This window comes from Rousettus aegyptiacus, unplaced genomic scaffold (assembly GCF_014176215.1).
Source record: "Rousettus aegyptiacus isolate mRouAeg1 unplaced genomic scaffold, mRouAeg1.p scaffold_m13_p_3, whole genome shotgun sequence".
Lineage (NCBI taxonomy): Eukaryota > Metazoa > Chordata > Mammalia > Chiroptera > Pteropodidae > Rousettus > Rousettus aegyptiacus.
The window spans coordinates 77538655-77558135 of NW_023416306.1; the positions used below are offsets into that span (position 1 = coordinate 77538655).

Consider the following 19481-nt stretch of genomic DNA (forward strand, 5'->3'; position numbering starts at 1 on the left):
TTATTTTGGTCTGGTGGTATTTAGTGGATATTCCCTCTGTTCCTTCATGTTTTATGCTATATGTCCCAGTTCTGGATTTTCATGTGTGGTTACCATTAAGTTTATGTAAAGCAAAGTTATATATATATATATATGCTGTGGTCCTTTTTCTTCTATATATCTCCATTCTCCTTTGCAGATTCAGATTTTTAATCCCTCCTCCTCGTTTTTTTTTATTATTATTATTATTTGAGAGGGATCTCAAACTATCCCTATTTATGCTGTACATTCATTGCTAGGTTGCAGTAGCTATTATCTTGCTTATAATACTCAGTTTTTAATAAAGCTTGCACATTCCTCTTTCTGTCTTCCTGTTGGTCATCTTACTCATAGTTATGCTTTTTTGTTTGTTTGTTTCAGGTAGAATGACCCCATTCAGTATTTTGTGTAATGCAGGCTTTGTGGTGGAAAAGGTTTTTATTTCTCCTTCATATTTAAAGAAAAACTTTGCCGGATATATTATTGTTGAGTGCTAATTTCTCTCTTTTAATAGTTTGAATATTTGGTTCCTAGCTTGGGAAGTTTGTGCTATAAAGTCCAATGACAATTTAATGGGTTTTCCTTTATAAGTTACCATTTTCTTTTCCCTGGGTGCCTTGAGAATTCTTTCTTTGTCATTATGTTTTGACAACTTTATTATAATGTATCTTAGAGAAAGCCTTTTTTGGGTTGAGATAATTACGTGTTCTCTTTGCTTTTTGGATTTGAAAATCCAGTTTTTTCCATAGGTTTGAGAAATTCTTGTTGACTATTTGTTTGAATAGGGTCTCTGTTCCCTTTCCCTTTCTTTTCTTCCTGGTATACCCATTATTCTTATGTTGTTTTTCTAATGGCATCAGATAGTTCTTGTAGAGAACTTTCTTTTTTATTTTTTTAATTTTCTTTTTCTTTTTTCTTTTTTTGGTCTCAAGTCTCTCTCTTCTTCTAATTGCATCATTACCAGGTTTCTGACTTCGATATCACTAATTCTTTCCTTCATCTGGTCAGCTCTATTTCCCAAGCTTGCTATTTTATTCTTCATCATTTTTAATGTGTTCTTCATCTCCGAAAGTTCTATTTGGTTCTTTTTTGGCTTTTCATTTTCCTAGAAAAATATTCTTGTTGTTCATGATTTTGTTTCTAAGTTGTTTGGACTGTTGGTCAGAGTTTTCTTGCATCTTGTTGAGTTTTTTTTTTTTTTCCAGAAGTGCAATCTTGAATTCTCAGCCATTTAAATCACAGATTTCTATATCCTTAAGCTTATTTTCTGGAGATTTTAAATTTTCTTTCTGAGCTGCCTTGTCACCTGGTTATTCATGGTGTTTAATGGACTTCTTTCTCTACCTGGGCATTAATGGGAATGACTCTTCTTTTTAAAGATAATTTGTTATACGGTGACCTCTCTTTAGCGGGTTGATAAGAAGAGGTTTTTCTTTTAATTTCCAGCAGGTGGTGCCTACACCTCCTGGATCTCTGCTTTGAGTTTAAAAAACACCTTTTATTATCTGGGGTGGGGTGTGTCTTTTCTGTGACAGGTTGCCAGGATCCCAGAGATCCAGCCCCATGGGAGGATGTTATGGGGCATGGGAGTCCAAGCCTCCGAAAAGGCCCTGAAGTCCCATTACTGCCCCAACAGTCAGATGCAATACTCCACTGCTTCCTTCTTAATTAACGTGATTGGGTATGGGTAGGGTGGATTGGGAAAGGCCAGCAGTGCCTGCAGCTGTTTTTCTTCCGGTAATACTGTCCCTCAGGTTTCAGCTGTCTTGTTTCTCTATCACCTTCTCTGTTACACGGGGACTGGCTGCAGTGTATGTCTCAGTACTGTTTGTGCACAGTCCTCTGGTACTTGTTTCTAGCTGTGAGAAGACATGGGATCGGGGAAGGTGGAGAGCACTTTCTGGGTTGGTGAGGAGGCGTGGCCAGGCTCCATGACTCAGCTTTCTGCCTGGCACTGGCGATTGCTAAGACACAGTTTTGCCCCTCCACTCTCAGTTTCTGACCTTCTCTCTGCCCTCATCACTTCGCTGTGTGAAATATGCTAATCGCTGTTTGGGGCTTCAAAGAACCAAGAAACCACTGCATAATTCTCCCTTTCCCTCAAATAGCAAGGAGCTTTGCGCTGCTGCATTTTCTAGCGCCTTCGTTCCTCTTTCCTACTCTACCTACTTGACTTGCACAATTGGCCCACTTTCAGATGCTCTAAAGCACAGATCTCTCGGACTTGCTTGTATGCAGGTTGGGTGTTATTTGTTGGATTGTAGATATTCAACTCATTGTAATTCCAAAGGGAGAGATCATGGGAGCTACTTCTGGTCTCCATGGTTCTGACATCACCCCAATTCCTTGTGCATTTAAAAAAGGTGCAGCTGCTGTGGAAAATAGTTTGGCAGTTCCTCGAAAAGCTACTATAATATGATCCAACAATTTTACTTTCAAGTATATATCCCCCAACATTGAAAGGACTGATTCAAACAGATACTTGATATTTGTATACAATGATTCATAGTAGCTTTACTCGCATTATTGAAAAGGTGAAAACAACTCAAGTGTCCATCAACAAATGAATAGATAAATAAAATGTGACATACAAATAAAAGGGAATATCATTCAGCCTTAAAAAGAAATGAAATTTTGACATGTTACACGTATGAACCTTGAGAATATTGTTCTAATTGTAGTTAGGCAAACACAAACGGACAAATATTGTGTGATCAGGAGTGGGTCCTTTGGAGATATCTACGTGGGTGCCAACATCGTTTCTGGTGAAGAAGTTATCATCAAGCTCCAGTGTGTGAAAATGAAGCATCCCCAGCTGCACATCAAGAGCAAATTCTACAAGATGATGCAGGGAGGAGTGGGAATCCCATCCATCAAGTGTTGTGGGGCAGAGGATGTCTACAACGTCATGGTCATGGAGCTGCTGGGGCCCAGCCTAGAGGACCTCTTCAACTTCTGCTCTTGCAAGTTCAGCCTCAAGTCAGTACTGTTCCTGGCTGACCAGATGATCAGCCACATTGAGTACATCCACTCCAAGAACTTCATACACTGGGATATCAAGCCTGACAACTTTCTCATGGGGGTGGGGAAGAAGGGCGACCTGGTATATATCATCGACCAGGCCAAGATGTACTGGTAAGCCCATACCCACCAGCACATTCCCTACTGGGAAAACAAAAACGTGGCCAGCCTGCTATGCATCCATAAACACCCACCTGGGCATTGAGCAAAGCCGTCGAGATGACCTGGAGCATCTGGGCTACGTGCTCAGGTACTTCAACCTGGGCTTGTTTCGGGGGCCATTACAAGGCACTGAAGGTGTCACGTAGTTTGGGAGCCATGAAGGAGTTGCTGAGACTACTTGGAGCCATAAAGCAGCTGCTGAGACTGTGTTATCAATGATTCAAGGAAGCAGGATGTTAAGTTAAACATTAATGACCCTGGTGAGGAGATTCTCCCCATTAATAAACTTTTTTAAGGTAATGGAATGTTTGTACAGCCTTGAAAGCAGGGATATTTGTACCCAGATAACAAGGATGTTATATGATCTTGCGTAAATGTCAGCATTCGACTGATATACGTTGTGCTTTGTTATTGTATCCAAAAACCTATATAAAGACTGTGCTAAATAAACTCGGGGCTGAAGCATTGACTGTATACCCTCCGGAAAGTTCTTTCCTGTCTTCTTTTTTCTTAGGCTTCACCCCCCTCTTTTAGGTGCTGTTCGACTTTAGCCGGCTGGCTCCCGCAGGCTTGCTGCCCTGGCAGGATCTCAAAGAGGCCACCAAGTGCCAGAAGTATGAGCGGATCAGTGAGAAAATGTCAACGTCCATCGAGGTCCTCTGAAAGGCTATCCCTCTGAGTTCTCAACATACCTCAACTTCAGCAGCTCCCTGCGGTTCGATGACAAGCCTGACTATTTGTACCTGTGCCTGCTCTTCCGCAACCTCTTGCACCCACAGGGATTCTCCTACGACTATGTCTTCAACTGGAACATACTCAAATTCGGTGCAGCGCGGAATCCCGAGGACGTGGACAGGGAGCAGCGATAGCATGAGCACGAGCAGCGGATGGGGCAGCTCCAAGGGTCCACGACCCAAGCCCTGCCCCTCGGCCGGTCCACCGTGGCCACTGCCAACCAGCTCCACAGTGCTGCCGAGCCTTTGGCTTCTACTCCAGCCTTCCGCATCCAGCAAGCTGGCAATACTTCTCCTAGAGAGATCGCATGGGTCGACAAAGAGAGGAAGGTGAGTAAGAGGCTACACAGGGGAGCTCCCGCCAATGTTTTGTCCTCTGACCTCACTGGAAGGTCTCCAGGACTTCAGCCTCACAGACGAGCATGCCGTTTGACCATGTTGGGAAGTGAGGAGCAGCCACCATTGGACCAGTATTTGCTTAGTGTCTTCACTGTATTTTCTTTAAAAACAAAAACAAAAACAAAACAACAGAAAGATGGAGAAGAAAACCACTCAAAAGAATAAAAAAGAGAAGAAAACCCAGCACAAAATTGACAATGGATTTTTTTTTTCAGCTGCAAGAAGATGGGATGCCCTTAGCACCGGGGATTATAGTCCCTTTGCCTTTTCTGCTGCCCACAACCTTCAGGCTGCTAAAGGCTCCCCAGACATGGGGCAACATGTGCCAGACACGGAGGCCCTGATCCAGCTGACGCTGACACTGGCTGGGAGGGGAACATCTCAGCCTTGAGGGTCCTCCGGTGCCATCAGGAGGTGGCTTGAGCAGCTCGGGGAATGGTTTGATGGTTTGATTGGTTGGAGGCAGGTCCCACCAGGTTCTTGAGCCTCAGAACCACAGGAGACACGCACATCTCCCAATCCCATGAGATGAAGGTGGCTGATTTTCTGTGTGGGCTTTTTCTAGTGTCCCCGTGAGCTTTTGGGTCCCTCTTGCCTTTTCAAAAAGACTTTAAGGAGTGGGCGATGAGATGATGGGCCCGAGATTCCTTGTGTGCATGTATGTATGTGTGTGACCTGTATCTCCCAAGACAGCAAGGACTGGTGCTATCTGCCAGGATGAATTTCTGTTCTCATCCCTGACAAGGTATGGGGTGGACAGTGATCTCCATCTGGCTCCTGGGTTATAAATGAATTCCCAGTCCTGACACACACCCTCCTCCCCCACCCGGGCTGTCCTTCCTGTCTCTGGGAGGAGCCTGGGTCAGGGCTGGGTACCAGGGATTTATCCATCCCTCCAGTTAACACCTGTTTGTTTTCTTCGTGTGTGTATTTCCTAATTTATTTACCTGTTTCCCCTTTTTTCTTTTTTCTTTTTTTTTAAAGTAAAGAGCAAAGTTTTTTATTACTTTGTAATTTTTTAAAAAATGAAAAAAAATACTGAAGAACTTTGGGAAGAATTTTGTACTTTTTCTCCTGTGTAAATATTGGACTTTTTGAGCAAAAAAAAAAAAAAAAAGTGGAATAGTGGTTACCTGAGGCTGTTGGAAGGGAGAAATGGGAGCACTTGTCTGAAATGATGAGAAAGTTCTGGAAATGGATTATGGTAATTGCTAATCAACATTGTAAATGTTAATCTTTTTAAATTGTACAATTTGGTTAAAATAGTAAATTTCATGTTATGTATATTTTACCACAATAAAAATGTACGTGATTTAGATATATAGGGTTTACGTTTCTACTAAATTCAAGCAAAATTAATGATTATTATTTTATTTAACTGAAAAATCAGTCTTGCATAATAGATCGAGTAATGCTGGTGTTTGTAACATTTCTTAAAAATAGCATTCCTATTTTATTATTACTAAAGCTGTAAGCTTTCTTTTTCTTGAATTCAGAAGAATATTTTCTACTGTCAAACCAAATGATAGTCATTTAGAAAAAAATTGAAATGTCTATCATGAAAATATAACTACATTTAGAACTTTTATCTATTTACTAGTTAATATTATGATTGAAGTAATCAACAAACCTCCAAACTGACAGTGATAAATTGGATATAAGTAAAAATATGGTTGAAGAATCACATAGCTTCAAAATATTGAAAACAGCAATAATACAAACATTATACTTGGTAGAAATAATTGGCACAAAATAATATTGACAAAAGGTAAAATTTTACATGGTAAGATTTTTATTTTGTAAAATATTGACAAAACTAAATATTTCTAACAAAGTTTAAATGTTTAAGATCTTGAATAATTGTGTTTAGTTATGTGAACAACTATAGACAAAATATTGCACATTGACATAAGAGAGACTTAGTAAACTTTGATCACTCTTGCACTTTAGGACCATTATTAAGTAAAGGGTTACTTGAACACAAGCACTGCAATGCCATGACAGTCAATCTGATAAATATGGCTGTTAAGTGACTAATGGGCGAGTAGAGTATACAGCCTAGAGATGCTGCACAAAGTGATGATTTACATCCTCTGCAGGATGGAGAAGAATGGTGCAATATTTCCTTATGCTACTTGGAATAGCATGAAATTTAAAACTTATAAATTGTTTATTTCTGGAATTTTTTATTTAATATTTTTGGATCACAGTTGACTGTGGGTAACTAAAACCATGAAAAAAAACCTGTAAATATGGGGAGATGACAGTATTTTTAATGAAAATATCTCAATTTTGAGATAATTTTGATTATAGTTTAGTATTCTTATGATAAATGTGAAAGTATCAGGGTCAAAATATGAATTACATCAAATAGTAGGAACCAGCTATAGAATCAAGATATTTTGTAACATCAAGATGTTTTAGTCTTTTGCCTTTAATTTTGGAAGGCTTACAACCTTCTCTGAGAAGCAAACAAACAATATACTTAATTTTGAACAATAGAACCAACTCTGAGGACATAAAAAAGCATTTCACTTCAGATAAACCAACACATTTTACTAATTTCTTTTCCCTTTAACAATCTTTTCAGTTCCCAAGTGATTTACATCATTTGTTTTACTTTTAATAAGTTACTGTGAAAAGGTCTCAAAATTTTTGTATATTTGTCAAAGTTTGAGGAAATCTAGTTGTATAATATGGTATTATAGAAATGACAAAATCAGTCAGACTTATTTAAAAAGGTAAATATCATATGCTCTTGAGCAGCTTAAATCTTTATTTCTTTATCTGTAGTACAGATTGAATATACTAAAAAGATTAAATAGAACATTCCCTTTAAGTCACTTGGCATGTAAATATTTGATAAATTATTTGTTTTCCTTCTAATGTGAAACAAAACTGGTTCATAAATTCTTTATTTTGATAAACTTTTATTCAGTTTTGCATTCAAACATCTTTATATTTATATTCCAAACTGAATATTTAACTCATAGTTTCCATTATAAAGTTACATGGTAACTGTCATGTATAACCCTGAGTCAGGTGGGTTCTTTGAATTGTAAGGAGTTAGGTCAGTCTTGCCACTTCAGCAGGCATTGGTTGTAATGTAGGCATGTGTCAAGGAAGGAGACAAGACTCACGGCAACAGGAGGATAACTTGTCTGCATGGAGGTTGGTCATTAAATTAGGTAACTGTGGTGATCCAACACGGATTGAAAGACTTGGGTCATCTCATTGTGAAAGACCATGTCCGTAGTTTACAATCTTAATTTCCACATAGTCATATAATAAACTATTATCATGGTTGTTTAACCCACATGTACTTAATGTATAACACGTGGTATATAATGTGATAGGCCGAAATAAAGAGAGAAGTGGGTCTTTCTCTTTGATTTTTTTTTGTATGTGTGTTATTTCAAAATTTCTAAGACTAAGATAGAATACATCGGAGAATATGAGAGGTGGGAAATAAGGTTCTCACACCTTTTTTGGAAAAAACATTTTTTTATGAGAGTTGTGTGGACATGACAGCTGTTTCTTTTAAATGGCAAGATGGTAGATGTAGCTTAAAAGTAGCTTCAAAACATCAAGTGTTAATAAAAATTGGTATTGGTGAGTGAATCACCATGTTAAATAATTCCTTTTCTATTGTTCCAAAAAAACTGTAAATTGCAGCACCCTTCAAAATAGACTATATTAACAACACTTTATAGCTCAGAAATGATAAATTATGGTGACAAAATTTAGGGGAAAGAGCAAGGAAAATGAAATCTAGAGATTGGAGTTTTGTTTTTAGCTGTATGCTCTTAAGCAAGTCTCTTAAACATACCAGCTAATTTTTGGTTTGCAAATTTAAATAATTTCAAGTTGGTAATGTAAATTGATAATTTTTTGACAGTCAAAGTGAATTTTCACAATCATAGAGCCTATTTTTATACCTATATTGGGAGTTGAAAATAGTTGGCTGTGGTTAGGCTGGTGTTTGGATAGCCAAAATACATTTGTGTGTGTGTGTGTGTGTGTGTGTGTATGTGTGTGTTGTTAATTCAAATATCTTCAGGGGCATAGCATTTTATGATGACATACTTTTGGGGGATAAATTCAATGTTTAATAGTCTACGATTTTTGTAATTTTATTTCTAACTTAAGCATCATAATCTGAGAAGCTTTTAAGCTGACTTCTCCTGTTTATGATTTTACAACATGTAGTTTTTCGGGATTTTGCATTTTTCATAAAAATGATAAACGACAAGCAAATATTACACAAATCTTGGATAAGCTGTGTCCAAATTATGCTGGTGCTTTATCTCTTCATCTAGAAAAAAAATCAGGATCAATGTTAATACTGCTATGCCTGACTATATTTCATTCTCTAGGAATTAATTTTAATAGATTTATGGAGATGTAATTTATATACCATAAAATTCTCCTATTTAATGCACACATTTAGTGATTTTTTAGTATATTATCAGAGTTGTGCAATTGTAACCACTATCTCATTTTGGGATATTTTCATTACCTCTAAAAGAAACCACAAGGTTGCATCCATGAGTATTCATTCTCTATGCCCCACTACTACCACCACCCAGCCTCTGGCAAATACTAATCTACTTTTTGTCTTTATAGATTCACCTATTCCAGAAAGTTCATATAAACGGAATCATACAACATGTGGCCTCTTGTGTCTAGCTTCTTTCACTTAGCATAATGTTTTCAAGGTCCATCTATGTTGTTGCATGTATCAGTACATTATTCCTTTTTATTATAGAATAGTATTCCTTTATATGGCTATGCCATATTTTGTTTATTCATTCGTTAATTTATGGGCATTTGGGCTGTTTCCACCTTTCAGCTATTAGGTAATGCTTTAATGAACATTCATGTGTAAGTTTTTGTGTGGATGTATGTTTTCATGTCTCTTGAGTATATGCCTAGTAGTAGAATTATTGAATCACATAGTAACTCTATGTGCGATATTTGAAGAAATTGCCAGACTCTTTTCCAAAGCAGCTATACCATTTTACAATCCAATCAGCAATATGTGAGGCTTCCAAATTTCTCCTCATCTTTGCTAATACTTGCCATTGTCTGTCTTTTTTATATTAGCCTTCTAGTGCTTTTGTTTTGCCTTTTCCAGATAATTAATGATGTTTAATATCTTTTCATGTAACTATTGGTTATTTGTATATCTCATTTGGAGAAATGCCTATTTAGATCCTTTGCCCATTTAAAAAGTAAGGTTTTTTTTTTTTAAAAAAAAATATATAATTGTTGGGATTAAATTTTTAAATGTCAATTAGAGTAAATGCAAATAACAATCATGATCATTTGTGTAGATACTCTCCTTTATGTACATTTATCTTTTCAAAAATATGGAATTATTACAAAATCAGAATCTTTAATAGTCAACACATATGCATATGAAATGCATGTTGTTTCATTAATAAAGTGAGAATTATTTGCTTATTGATTTTTAAGAATGTGTGGAATGGGAGCATTTTTCTACTATACATCAAAGAAAATGGACTTATTCGGCTCAGGTTCCCCTGTAATCTCCCTACCTTATTCAGAATCTTGCCCAAGTTTATGTGCATGCTATAGCCAAAAAATGAGCCAGTCCCTGTGGCAAACTATGTTTTCTGCAAAATGAGCATCTGAGTGAATTTTAGTAGGCAATTCAAACATTATAATTTTATAATAATAGTAATAAAATAAATAAATATTTGCTCTTTTATTTTTTTTTACTTTCTACTTCCAGATAAAAGCAATAGACTTTTGGTTAGGGACATTAATTAAATTTGCATGAGGAAAATAAAAAACAAAGCTCATATCAAATGATGCTAAAGACTTATACCCCGACAAATAGAGAGTGACATCAGAAACACATGGCAGAGTGAGAGATATCCCCAGATCTCTCCCCTTGAGACAACAATAAGTTGAACATCTAAAACTCAACAAAAAACACCCAAACTACACACCAGCACTTCTGAGAGTGGGATCTGCACATAAGAAACTATCGCAGGGATCCAAGAGGCTTAGACGCCACCTACTGGAAATCAAAAGAAAAGCACCTTCTTTGCAGCAGGCTAAAGGGAGATCTTTATATAATAAATCTTTCTGGAAAAAAAAAAAGCAGAAAACATTTCCATTAATGCCCAGGCGGAGAAACAGTCCACTAAACACCATAAACAACCAAAACAACCAAGGTGACAAGACATCTCAGAAAGAAAGAGAAAAATCTCCAGAAAATAAGCTTACAGACATAGAAATATACAACTTAATTGACATTCAGGATGAAACTTCTGAAAAAACTCAGTGAGTTCCAAAACGAGACATATCAACAATTTCAAGAATAAAAAAACCAACAAGCTGAACAGAGTAAGGAGATCGGAATCCTCAAAAATAACAGAATAGATCTTCTGGAGATAAAAAAATAAACACACATTGCAAGAGTTGAAAAATGAATAGCAAGCTTGGGAAATAGAGTTCACCAAAAGGAAGAAAGGATTAGTGATATCAAAGACAAAAATCTAGAAAAAAATCAGAAGGAAGAAGAGAAAAACCAAAGGATAAAATATAATGAAAGAGAAATAAAAGAACTAGCTGATACCATCAGGAGAGGAAACATAAGAATATGGGCATTCTCAAAGGGGAGGAAAAGGAGCAGGGATTAGAAAGCATTTTCAGACAAATAGTTGACAAGGATTTCCCAAATCTAAGGAATGAGCTTGAGCTTGGAATTCAAGAAGTCAACAGAACACTCAATTATCTCAACCTAAAAAAGAAAGACCTTCTCCAAGACACATTATATTAAAATGATAAAAATCAATGACAAAGAGAAAATTCTCAGGGCAGCCAGAGAAAAGAAGATGATAACCTATAAAGGAAAACCCATTAGATTATTGTTGGACTTTTCAGCACAAACCTCACAACCAGAAAAGAATGGAATCAAATATTCAAACTATTAAGTGAAAGGAACTACTAGCCAAGAATAATGTATCCAGCAAAGCACTCCTTTAGATATGAGAGAGAAATAAAGACCTTTCCAGACATACATTTTCACAAGTGTGAATCTATTGAACTCAACCTGTTTCTACTTCCATAAGTTGTAACACAGCACAGCTGATTTCCCTTCAGGTGTATTGAATTAGTGTTTTCGCCACTTCTTCAAAAATATTTTCACCTGTTTCATGCAGCCTATTCAGAGAGGCTAATCCTCCAGTCACTTCAAACATTGACTCGAATAAACAGGAACAAATAAACAGTATCCTAAAACCTGTCAACTTATTAAGAGCCAAGGAAAATCACTCAAAATAATTTGCCTTCACTAAATAATTTAAATTGACTGTTGATGTTGTTCCCAGTGGTCTCAACACTTTAAGCAGCTGTTCTTACCCAAAAGCTAATAATGGTCTTAAACAGGTTTATTTTTTCTGGATACATTTTTTTTTTCAGCTGATGTAATCAATCAATGTTAAATTTCTTGCATGGCTAGCAAATGAGCCACTTGGACATGTATTTTGGTAGCAGCCTCATTTTCTTCATTTTCTTTTCTTTTCTTTTTTTTTCTGTGTGTGTGTGTGAAGAAATTTTACAATGATGGGATATAGCTTTTAATTTTTGTAACTTTTCTGAATTTTTTTGTGATTTGGTAATATTGCAGAATTTTTGGTAATGTCAAAATATGTTGTATTCTTACAGCACAGATACAGGTTCATTGCATAATAAATATAATGCTTTGCCATCTAATTTGATAACAAAATAATCCATACTTTATTGTACCTTAAAAATGGAATATTCTGAGTCCACTTTTTTGTTTCGTTTTGTTTTGATTTGACAGGTATATCCTGGTAATAAAATAATAAAATGTCCCAGTATGGTGATCTGCATGGCACTTGAAATGCTTTCAGTAAAAAAGTGTTACTGTGATTTCTAGTACGTAGCATCAGTGTGAAGTGATAAAAATGCCACATATGGTCTCAGTCGTGAGTACTCTCCTGTTGTAGTGTAAAAGAAGCCATAGACAATAGATAAATAAATATGGCTATATTCCAATAAAATTTTATTTAGGCACATTCAAAAAAAAGATTTATACCCTAATATGCGGATACAATTTCTAAATATGTATTTTCACTTTAAGATTATCTAATATTTTTGTTATTAAAATCAACTTTATTGAATTATAATTTACATACAATGAAATTCACTTATTTTAAATGTATGTATAGATGAATTTTGATAAGTATATGCACCTATTAACCAGTTTTACAACCAAGATATAGAACGCATCCAAAACTACAGAATATTCTTTATGCCCTGTTGCAACCAAATCCTTCACCATGGAAATAGAACTATTTAGTGTGTGTAGATATTTGTCTAGCCTTTTAATGTTCCATATAATGTTTTTTAAGAATAATCCATGTTGTTACATACATTAGAATTTCTGCTCCTGAAAAATAGAAAAGTAGAAAAATAGAATTTATGACTATATGATGTCATTAGAACAATTTGATTCTGCATTAAATCATGTAATATCTGGAATAAATGAATAGATTATAAACTGGAGTTCAGTACAATATGGACTATTTGGTCAATGGCATTCTTGAACATAGATCCTGAAAAATGAGTTTAGAAAGAACATCATACAGAGATTCCTTGGAGTTTCTATTATGTATTAGGCATAAAAGGGAGATTAATGTGCAAAAAAGGTAGTCACAGCCCTATTCTCTTGTGTCTATAAACTTGTGGGTAGCAGAGCCAACAAGTAAGTAAAAAAAGGAATATACAGACTGACAAACAAATGTGAGACAAAGTGCTTCAAAAGAAGCAAGCCAGATTTAAAAGAGAATAATTGAAGGATCTCACTTTAAAGTTATTCAAGAGGGAGCCAAGTTATTCAAAGGCCGAAAGAATAGCATTCCAGATAGAGTGCATGAATGGCAGTGGAAGGATGCATCGTTGGAAAGAGATTGATTTCTTTATGAGATTGAAAAATGTCATCTGTGACAATAGCAGAGTAAAAAGGAGAGGAATAGCTCAGGTCAATGACAAGGAAGGTATCTGTATTGCATCTCAAATCAAATAATAAACTTTTGAAGGGTTCTTGACAGGGAATGAAACTATCTTGTTTACATTTTAAGTAATCTACCTGTTCTTAGAAAGCCAATTAGGGGGACATGAAAGGAAGACTAGAGAGAAGTTAAAAATCTATTGCAATTGTCAAGTGAGAAATAAGAATGAATCTGATCCTAGATGAGCCAGTTGATATGGGAAGAAGAAGAAGGAAATGAGCTTTATTTTGGATTTTGGGAACAATTGTCACAGCAGTGGTCCTTAATGACCTTAATCAACCATGCTTTACCTCTGTTCACACTGTCGTGTGGCCTTTCTCACATTGACTCTGGACATGGCTAGATGACATGTTTTGACCAACAGGATATTAACAAATGTGAGGCAGGCAAGGACTTAAGAAGTTATCTGCACAATGAGGTTTGCCCTTTTCTTCTGCCTTTAGACCACAATATGAAGAACCGTAGGCCAGCTTAATGGAGAATTAGACAACGTGTAGTGGAGACAAGCGTGTCATAACAGTTAAGGCCTCCAGATCAACTAGCCACCGGTCAACCCCCCAGCTAATGCTACCACTTGAGTGAATTAAGTGAGACCAAGAGAAGAACCATACAGTTGTATTTGGCCCAAATTGCCGACCCACAACTAATAAAATGTTTGTTTTAAGCAACTAAGTTTTGTGGTTATTTGTTTCACAGCAATAGATAAATGATACTGAGACAGAATTTACTAATGGAATGAATAAATTTGGAAAAACAATGAGCCAGATATGTTACAAAGGTTTCTGCTTGAGTAACAGGATTAATGGTTTTAACACCTTAGAAGGCGACTTAAGAAGATCAAGGGTATGGATTTAGATATTTATGATTTTGTAAAATGTATTTTTAAAATGTATTTTTAAAAATGTATTTTAGAAGAGAAACTTTTTGCTTCTTTTTAGGACATCTATTAGTTTCTTGTGAATAGCAGTGTTTAATTTGGAAAATGTTGAACAGCCTGATCCCTTTACCCTATAAAGAATTACCAATGCCAAGGAAGTGAAGTAACTTGTTTGAGGTTACAGAGCTGATTACTGAAGGTCCTCATACACAAACTGGAGTCTCTTGACTTAATCATTGTCCATGGCCCTTTCTTCATGATATAGTCTCTTTTTTAAAGATAATTTATGCATTGGAAAATCATATCATTCCTAGGGGAAGATGGGTAATATCAGTGAGAGATGATAAAGATGATAAATACAACACACACAAGATGCTCAACATTATTAGTGCTGGGTACATGGTGGGAATGGGGTTGTGATATGGTATGATGGAAAATCTAATGCACCTGTAATGGCTGAAAAATGACGGCTAGAAATTTATTATTTGCAGGAAAATTACTGCTTAGCTGTGTCCATGAGAACATGGCTATGTCCATGGGAACATAGGTTGTTACTCATAGGAACATAACATTCTAAACGAGCTTTCTGCTTCTGTAACCCTGCTTATGCACCTGACCTGTGAGTTGACAGGTAATGAATAGAAGAAGGAGAGACCTTTGTGTTTAGACAGAATGAAGAATGGGATTTTGGGCTTAAAACCCCTGTACCTCTACATTTCGGGGCTGCTTAATTTGGGGTCTGTGTATCCCTAGCAGACCCAGTTGGCTGAATAAAGAGTGTTTCCTATAACTCACTCACTGAGTTCTGGTGGTCCGTGTGTCTTTTGGGGGCTGCCAGCTACAACACACCATACTACACAGACAGCATCTTCTCACTTCTAATCAACTGTCAGCCAGCTAGGCAGATCTTATTACTATTTTTTTTGAAATAGAATTTTGTAAAAAAATCTCATTTTTAAATGCATAAGTGCATTTAAATGTAACAAAAAATTTATTGTAAAGAACAACAAAACAGAACATGGAATGGATTCAGTCTCTGGCCTACTAATCATCAAGCTCTGGAGTGATGTAGGCCTAGGAACATTTGGTTCCAGCAGTGATTGGAGATCATTGAATCATGGTGGACATGGGTCCATCCATGTAAGGACCACCAGGAGGTCTGCATCAGTACCTGCAGATGTCATTGAATAATTTGAACTACTTTTGTATCCTGAGGATACTACATTTTCTAACACTGAGAGGTTCAATAATCACCCATTACATATGGGAGTCTATGACACTCAGACTCTTAAATTGAAAACTTGAAGTTCTTAGATGTTAATTATCCTTCTAGAAGTAACTTTCTTTATCCAAAACCAAATATGTTATCTAATAAAGTACATGAATTAGGTATCCTTTAAGGTTCAAAAAACCCCCACTAAAGTCTAGTTATCGTATGCTCTTTAGTGCTGTGTCAAGTTTATAAGAGAAGAAATTGATATTTTGGGTCGCTAGAGCATTGCTGATAACTACAATGTCTCATGAATAAAGGTGCCCAACAGATGTTTTATGTATGTACACGAAATCAGTTTAACATTTCCCGAGTGCTTATTGTGCATGAGGGATTGCAACACATTGTCAGAAAAGCTGAATCCCACTTGTAAAGTTCAATGCAGTAGATTCAAAATGAATAGGTTGATTATTTTTATTATATTCTATTACTAACTTGGTTTAAAACACATCTTTCTCATATTAAAAAGTTCTTAAATAGTTCCATAATGGTGAACATACATAATGTTCACCACAATGTCATTAGGAACAGCAAAGAGTTGAAGCATCCAGCAGAGTAGAAGATTTGAAAGTTAAAAACTGATTCATGACAGCCCTGCAACACCACAAAGCAGTCAGAAGTAATGCAGTAACATGAATTGGTTTAAAAATCATCATGTTAATGAAAAAGTATGAAACAAAATGCAATTATTAGCAAAATGCGATGATATTTTTCACACTAACGACACAGGTGAAGAATGAGTGTGTCAAAGTGGACTATGGTGATAGGAGGAAGAGGATATTCTAGGCTTAGATCAATGCCTATGTAAAGAGGTTCGAGTTTTCCTAAAGATGAATGAAAAGATGGACTGGGACTGTGGAAGTTTGACTCTTAGGGACAAGAGATAAATCTCCAGGCAGAAGAGCAGGGATGCCAATAAAGAACACCATGGGAAACCCTTCATCATTTTTCTCTACATGAAATCTTGAAACGGACAAGTTTATGTCAAGTTTCAAGCTTTATTCACTGTATCATAATTATTGGTAGATATCCAACCCCATTGATGACAGATGTTACAATCACTTATCTTGATGTTTGTAGTCTTTTAAAGAATTGAAGACTGGGGTTGAATAGTGTCGTAGCAGCACTGGTTTGAGGAAGCAACAGTCTTGAATTCTTTGGATGCAAAATCAAGTGAAAAGATTCTCAAAGGAGAGCTGAGAGTAAGTGAGAAAAGCATCTACAAAGCACGTGAATAGAGCAGCTGATGGGAAAGAAACTTCCATTTTCCCAACACTACAGGAGGAATTTGATCTCTGTAGAGGAAAGGTGGAGGGTAAACCCTTGGTTATAGCTGGAATATCAGGGAATAGAGGGATGGAGAAGAGGATGCAAATAGTTGTGGGAAGACAAGGGACACCCTTGATAAATAGAACCAGGTCTTAAAGGAAAGACTGGAGAGTCTTTAGAGGTGTCTGAGCTCCAGCCCAACCATAAGAGATCTGCAGTCAGGTTGACAACTCAGGTGTCTATGTAGAATATGAAAGCAAGTAGAAAATTGTGTAAGGATGAGACCAGCCGAAATGATCAGAACATCAGCCTATTAAAAACAAGTGCTAATTTTGAAAAAATAGCTACTTATCAACAATCTATTTTTTTAATTGACTATATTATTTTTAAAAAATAAAAATACAACTTAGTAGATGAGCCAGAAAGGCAGAGAAGTAACTCCCATATGTCCAGAAAACACTAAAGGACACTACCTGCAGTCAGTGCAAACTTACGTGACTGAAGCAAGCAGATATCCCAACCATGTTTGCATTGCACAGAACTGGATTACCAGGAAATGTGGAATGCTTTTCTTTGTATATTCAATAAATGTGTGTTTAGACTATTAGAGAGGAAAAAAGTGAATTAAAAATACATACACACATTGATCAGAATCTGTTTTCTCTACCAGACTCATCCTCAAAATTTGCAGGTATAGACTCTATAAACAACAAAATCTATTTTATGATTTGTGAGATCTTCCTGGTAAGAGTTCTGTCAAAATTAAAGGCTAGATCATCTAGATCAGCACTTCCTGGAGTTGGCCATATGATAGACTATATGTAATTTATATTACATAAGATCCATAAACTTAGGAAACAGTTAATTTTGTACCAAAAGTGGATTAATTTTTTTAATATTTTCCAGCTTCACTATAATCTTTGGTATATAACATAAATGATTTCAATTCATCTTTTCAGTTGCTTTCAATATAAAGAGAACTAAGTAACCAAAAAACACAAATTCCTTTGATAGATTTTTAGAGTTATGGTAGTAGAGGTCTTAATATCTAGAGATTTTTATTATTTTTATTTGGTATTTATTTTCAGATATATTTTTACCTACTGTTGTGATTGCTAATTGGTAAAGTTGGGAAAATACTATGCCATGTTGCTTTTAAGCCCCCAAATTATTTATCTAGAGGAAATATAGAAAATCAGTATGAAGTGTCAGGAGGGCTTTCTAAAATAGAACCTGTAACTATTCTCCTTATAGAGATTAGGAAAATGTAACACCTTTAAATGACTCAGCTAGAAATTGGTATATCTAGACTTGAATTCAGGTCCATCTGACCATAAAGCCCATGTTCTTAACCTCTGTGATACACTGCCTCTCTACAAAACAAAGTGATGCAATATTCAGGTACTTCATTCTTCTTTTATTTATGAACTTTGTTGGTTACCAGAATAATAAAGGTAAAAAAGCCAAAGCATTTGTCCCAATGAATTTCATTATATATATATATATATATATATATATATATATATATATATATATATATATATGACATTAAAATAAAGATTAAACTATACATAAATATTTGTTTCAGATTTTTTTTAGCATTTACTTGACAGCCACTGGTGTTAGTGCACAGGACATAGAAAGCTATTAAATGAGAGTATTTTTTTTTTTAAAAAAAGGGGAGTCAGATTCAAGATGTGAAGAGAAATCAGATACTTCTTTATACACGTTATTTATTACATCCAATTCTACATATACAACTTATAAATGGTTGGTTACTAAAAATGTTATTAATTTTCAAACTAACAAACCATTTTTCCCATTAAGAACAGTATTCTAAAAATTAGTTGATATTTCAGTTCAAAAACATATCAAAATCATGTGTGAAAATGGTTAAAAAATAAAGAGAACTTATCCTGGACCTTACCGAATTTCAGACACTGTTTGAGCAGCTCTATTCCCTAAGCTCTCTCTCTTGCATGATCTCTCTGGTGGTTTCATTCTCCACAATTTCCCTCCTGGTTCAGAAGGACCACAGCAGTTCCAAGCCTGCCGAGAGCCGTTCTGAGTCAGTATTAAACTCCCAGGAAAGCAAGATGTTCTGCAAAGTTGACACACTGTTTAATCTGCCGACCAGGAAAAAGTACACTTAGAGCTCTAGGAAAGTATCTGATGTTCTTTAGCTTCTGATGTTCTTTAGCCTTGAAGAAGAGAATGTTAAGATAACCACAGGCTTCCTGGGACAATATCAGTTATTGTTTGCATACTTGTAAGTGTTGCTTCTCACACGCTTGATAGGTTATAAATATGCTGTGCTAAATAAACTCGGGGCTGCAGCAGTGACTGTATGCCCTCCCGAAGAGCTTTCCTGTCGTATTTTTTTTCCTTAGGCGTCACCCTCCTCTTTCAGGTGCTGTTCAATCTCAGCCGGCTGGCTCCAGCACAAGCCCCACAATCACATTCAAGACTAGAAAAGGAGATAAAAAAAGTTGTCCTTTTGGGTTATAAAATTTTAGATAAGTAGGCTAACATTTCTAAAGTATTCAAAAGACAACTTAAAACGTGGAATTAGCCTTTTACCCCATTTTCAAAATAGTATCAGAGAAAAAAATTTTCCAAAAAGACTGACATCTTAACAAAAATATATTAATGGAAGTTTA

General features: G+C 35.9%; 1 pseudogene; it reads left to right on the plus strand.

Moving 5' to 3' along the window:
• Positions 1-878: 878 nt before the first annotated feature.
• LOC107504422 lies at positions 879-5134 on the plus strand (annotated as a pseudogene).
• The last annotated feature ends 14347 nt before the right edge of the window (positions 5135-19481 follow it).